Raw genomic sequence first — 6,251 nt, 5'->3', positions numbered from 1 at the left:
CGTCATTAGGCCATCTAAAAAAATGATAATATTTATTGGACTACCTCCAGGCTAGCTCGAGGTCAGGAGCACACGGTTTTATCAAACGTCGCACTCGAGTTCTTGAGACCATCGACTTTTCGAAAAATTGCCGCATATTTCACAAATGCCTTGTTCAGTTACTATATCATCCATCATACGGAGTCTTGTCAATTCAAGAGAAAAATTACTATAAAATAAACGAAACTTAAATTTAAAATTTCTTTAAAACAATATTTACTTGCGCCATTGTAAGTAATATTTTGTGCATGCATTAAAATAAACTTACAAACATTATTATATTATTGAAATCGTAACATTATAGTGCATCAACGACAAACTTCTATGCTCATCCAATTCTGTGTAGGTACATTGATTGCTTAATACAATAAGATAATACAATTGCTCAAGATAATACAAGTAACAAAGGTTGCTGTTGCAACAATTCACAACCGTCTGGCATGTACAGGTATGGTAGGGCTGGGAGACTAAGTGAAGATTTGAAAACATGTACGGTGAGAGTTGCTTGCTTCTCCAGGTGTCATGGCCAACATGCTGCTGCTCATGACGCGGTGCTCAACTAACACTAGACACGTTATCATGTTACATTGAGTAACTTGCTGCCTTAGGAACGCATCAAGCTATTTGTTCATATTAAGAGTAACAAACACACCTCTGCCATATAGAAAGAACAGCACGGAAACAGCCGATATCGCAGTTTTATGTACTGGTTTGACAATTTTGAATGTATCTTAGTTGTAGAGGTTGCTAGCCAAAAATTAGTGGCAAGAGTATGAGGATGGGAGTTAGGGTGATGCAGATATGTACACCGAAATTTGGATGAAAAATAGGCACGAGCTTAAATGTTTCCTATCACAGAGAAAATAAACCAGAGAAAAATTTAAAAAAATTTTTTGGAGGTTTCACTAGCATCTGAATTTCAAGTACAACCAACAATTCGTAATAATCAGTAACCTATCAAAATTGTGTAATATTACCTTACAAAAACGAAATTTTGCTGTAATGTTGTGCGTCAGTACCAATTCGTTCAAGTTTGATTTTTTTCTTCTGTGTCACAGAATCAGCATTGAATTTCTTCTATCCTGATGATTCTGTCTACAGATTGTACTGAACAACAAGCCATGAAATTATTCTGTTCTCCATTGTTCGTAAGCAGTTTGTTCGTCTAGAAACTCTAGATCAACAGATTGTTCAACAACCATCGACAAATCTTCAGCAATGAACAGCAGCACTAGCGTACCATACATGACATTCCATCGACAGGAACTCTGTCTATAAAAATCTTATTGATTCGTTCTCAGCGAATGGAAGGATAGCTGATTTGTATTCAGTTTGACCCTGTCGCAGTTCATCACGGTCCTCGCATTGGTATGGAAAATTTCACAAGATCGCACATTTTCTTTCAATTCATTATTTTTGCAGTTTTTCTGAACGTCCATACAATGAATTAATTCTCAGCTGTCCTAGCGACATCCGCTTTAGAACGTCAAGGGCTCTAGCATGAGCTCAACACAACCGGATGTTGTGTTAAATCAGCTCGTGCTGAAAATTTGTATTTTAAACATTTTTATTTTAAATGACGGCGTGCCGATGGTAGATTCCATTAAGGGTGCAACATTTCTAAAGGAATTACATAAATAAAGCATTATCATAAATACCCGCAATTGTTCTCACTAGGCAAAACATACCTACCAGCCAATTTCATGCGAATTGCGTTCTGAATTTTTGTATTTTAAAACTAGGTAGCAAGTCCTAATTATTATCCGACCTGCACAAAATTTTTACTGATTTTTCTTTCCTCATAAAAAGAAAGTAGGAGAGGGTGCCCACTACCACAATCAAATGTTCGAAGACATTCATCACACTAAATTGGGAGTCCTGTCCTGCCGAAACTTTTAACCTGCAAGGGCGTATTGTGCGAACAAAATGATAAGCATTTTGTATGCTTTCATTTGGCTGTAGGAGGGTTGTAGTATCCACAAGACTTTTTGTCTGCGTCAGAATACATTGTTCGTTTCCCGGTGAGGGAAAAGAGATGGTCAAAGGTCGACCGGATGAGCTCTAGCTGACCAACCATGGACCATTACGTTTTTGCATTATAACGGCCAAGCAATACTGGGTAGCTGAGCGTAACTGATATGGAGTGTAACTGTGGATTTCCATCCTGTTAAGTAGACAAAAGAACCAGAAAAAAAAACAAAACAAAAGATACACAACAGAAGCAACAGTCACTAATAGACATTCCTTTTTCTATGCGGTTTAAGAAAAACCGCGCAAGAGCAACCAAAATTGGTTATATTGCATCACTTGCAGGCTTCTTAATTAAGAAGGAAGCAAATTATTCCTTTTGACATCATTTTTAGAAAAAAATTGGGTCCAAATCGAACCAGAGAGTCGAATTGCTAACTGCGATTTAAATTAATGATAAATTTATTAGGTAATAATATTGTCACCTGAATATTTTACAGTAATTAGTCAATGAATACAAGCAAGCAAAACGCAGGGCTTCAACTCAGCGACACGTTTTCATCAAGACGAGAAAATCTGAACTAGAAACGTGCTCTTGAATCACAGCGGCCGACAGACTTTCGCTGCATCACAATAAAAAGATTATACAGCTAACGTGGCAGCTTTCATTGTCGTTCACATGACTTTTAAAGAATGTAAGAATGTTAGAGTTAAGTGCACTCCAGAAACTAATCCAGAAACTAATGCGGCGTTCCAAAAACGTGCAAAAATGGTGCGCGCGATACAGCGAGCGCGTCTGCGGCCGGCTAGTGTCGTCTTATGGGCCGTTACACTCAATAGGAAGGCGGGTTTATAGGGCGCCGCGGTATGATCAGTGATGGAGGCAAATTTGTTATGAAAAGCCATGTAATGCACGATACAAATATTCAAAGGTATAATACATGATATATAGGTACTATAGTACGTCATTGATGCCAGTGAAGGGGAAAAATATCTGGCCAAGAATTGAAGAAGGCTACCACGCATCATTTATTGCTTATGATGAAATGAAATGAGGCGAATAGGAAAAACAGAGGAAATAGCGTAAAATAAACGATGATTTAAATAAATTTCAAGAACGAAAAAATTCGCTTGTTGAATTATATAAAAAATTAATGCAAATTAAGACTTGTGAAGAAAAATATTCAGCTGTTTCTCGGTCATCGAGTTAACATGAAGTGGAGACGATGCTAATTTATGAAGTTCACTAACTTGGAGGCAATAGTAATTGTTAAGAATTTAAACGCCACTCCATGCTTTACCACGCTAACAATTTGCTCTGTATTTCAACGGAAAAGTTTGCCCCTCGCATAGAAACCTCGCCATTTTTTACTGAAAAGTGGTCTGGCGATAAATTCTTCTCTGGATTGTCTATGGGGTGCTACAGCAGACAGCGGTTCAGCATAGCGTGAAGTTCGCTAATTGAATATAATAACAGATACAAACGGCTAATCGGAACTACTAAGCCATGAACACGTCTAGCGTGGGCATTTTTTTACTTGTTAAGGAAAAACATGCTCACGTTGAACATTAGAATGCTGGACCGGCCGAGTAACTACTTAGATTTCTTCTAAGACTTAGAAGAAAATGTTTCTGATATCTGAACCACTGTTTATTAGTGCCCTAGTCCAACATGATACTCAATTGAGGATCGACCAATTCGATGAAAAAATATCGATGTTCCAAGCTCCAACTTCTGATTCATGAGCCAAGCAGTGACGTGGGTGTAATAAAGTAGCGTAAGACATCAAAGAAGCGTCTCAAGAGGCGCGTCTTATCGACTAGATTAACTCAAGTGCGCAGCGAGATCTTTAACAAAAGACAGCGTCGCTAATACTGAACAGAAATAGCACGGAATAGTTCTTCAGAGACAGAGAGGACCACAGGCCTAAAGGAACGGTTGTACGAGTATCGTGAGCACATGTGATGTTTGTGCATTAGGCCTAATTGAGACGACAGTTGTGGGGAAATATATAGGCTTATCAGTATAAAAACTCCCACAAAAAGCTGAGAGGTCTGAACAGCAACAAATACGGAGTGTTTATTAACGGAACTAATCAGTGAAATTATGAGAGTTCACAAATGAGTGCAGAAATGAGCTAATTATTTTCTTTTAAATTTATATCTGAAAATTATCTCATTGAATACAACATGGACACTAATTTTCGAAGTTAAAACATTGAGTGAGATATTATTTATTACACAATCATCTATGATATTATTTAAAGAGAATTCTTTGGCGCAGATTTTCCACACTGAGCTAACGCCACTCACTAGCGAATGTATATGGACAACGAATGTACTGTACAAATGTATATGGCCGTACATTCGTTGTATATAGCGAATGTATATGGTCGTATGTTAGGCTGAGCAAGTTAATAACACGTGGGCACCTGCGCTACTGCAGTGACCGACTGTACAGTTGGTACGACGACATTGTGCTAACACTTGCCATAGACTTGCATTGTCCCATGTCCGCTGTAAAACGCTTACCACACTACAACACAAAATTCAAGAGTATGAACTCTATATGATAATTTCATCACATCAATCAATTTAATACGAAAAAACATTATTAATTGCATGTGGGTTGCATAATGATTAAGAAATAATTAGGCTGAAAAAATAAGTTATCTGCTGTAACGTCTCTGGCGAATTAGCAGTCTTAGCTCAGCCTCAACTTTAACCGCATTGAAGCCTCAACACAGAATTCAAGGAGCAACAGAGGATGTGAATAGCCGTAGGTGTGTGTCAGTGAGTTAATAATACACGAGACACATGAATAAGAAGAAGTCACATTACAAAGTTAGAAATAAAGCTGCAAAAGTGATGGATAAAATCGGGAAAATATTAATTACGTAAACGAATTCGCAACAGAGCAACCAATGGGTCAAGAAATAAAGCAATGTTAACTCGAAGATGCAGGCTACATCACATCCAGGCAACACCGCCATAAAGTTAAGAGGATGCAATACACGACGAAGTCTCCTCTAAAGTATCCTACCCTCATATATCTTGTTACAAATACACCAAAAACAAACCAATTACAAATCATCATGTCGAGTAAAAAATTTACAACAATTATACTCTTACATTCTTCAGAATCATGAGCGCTTAGAACTCTTTTTGTCAACAGTAAATTTCGTAAGAAGAATATCAATATCTCAAGCCGTGTTAGGACAGTGGCACAGGTAAAGCTATAGACGCCTGAGCTAGCACCTTCAGCTGAAGGCCTCCCACCAATTGTGTCACATTCTCTTCGTCAAAACAGCTTGCTTGTAAACTGGACAATGCGCGGTCATGCGTAACTGGCCAAACAATATATGTCCTGACACGCGCCTTACTCTCAGCGCTGTTACACTACAGCAAAATGAGAATGCAATGCAGAATAATATTTTCTTCCGGAGTGAAACCTAAAAACAATATACAGGTGTTGTGGGCATGGCTGTTTCGTAACTTCAGACTAGGAGTGAAAATCCGGCATCCATGAAGCAATATCAAAATATTATTAATCAAAGGACGGTGAAATTATTCGGCCATTGACAGAAACAGCTTCACCTACTTATTTATAGGCCAGTTCAATGAACAACGGCAGCCATTCTCACTTTTTAATGAGCTATACTTTAGGTACACATAAATACTTCGTTCCGTTAGGCTATATAAATACGGTATCAGATATTCACCCCTAGTTCAGAAATAAGTGATTTTAATTTGATGCTAATCAAAACACTGAATTCACCAACTATTCATAAACCCCGAAGAATAAAAAAATATAACTCAGTACACACTGCAGTGAGTGACAGAGAGCGCATTTTCTCGTCCACGACGAAAACTTGAGGTAACAGACGGACGAACGGACAGACAGACGGACATGGCGAGCACAATAGTGCATTTTTTCCTTAAATGAGAAAATGCGCTAAAAAGAATGCAACATTTGAAATAAATTGGTCAATAAATTAATTTATCGATTAATTTCAAATTTTCATAAGGAAAAAGACATTTTAGCCTGAAAAAATATTTGAATTCCGCACACTAACTGCCAAGTTGAAACAATGATTCGTCGATTTGTCGATCCTGGAAGCCTTGGCTTCATAAGTTCAGAACCCAAGCTAACGAAGCGTCTAGTAAAAATAAGGTCAGAACCCAAGCTAACGAAGCGTCTAGTAAAAATAAGGTCAGAACCCAAGCTATGGAAGCGTCTAGTA

The sequence above is a fragment of the Hyalella azteca genome, unplaced genomic scaffold, assembly GCF_000764305.2.
Source record: "Hyalella azteca isolate HAZT.00-mixed unplaced genomic scaffold, Hazt_2.0.2 contig11433, whole genome shotgun sequence".
In the NCBI taxonomy this organism is placed as follows: domain Eukaryota; kingdom Metazoa; phylum Arthropoda; class Malacostraca; order Amphipoda; family Hyalellidae; genus Hyalella; species Hyalella azteca.
The sequence above is the reverse complement of the archived record's forward strand: the minus strand, read 5'-3'. Positions refer to the sequence as shown.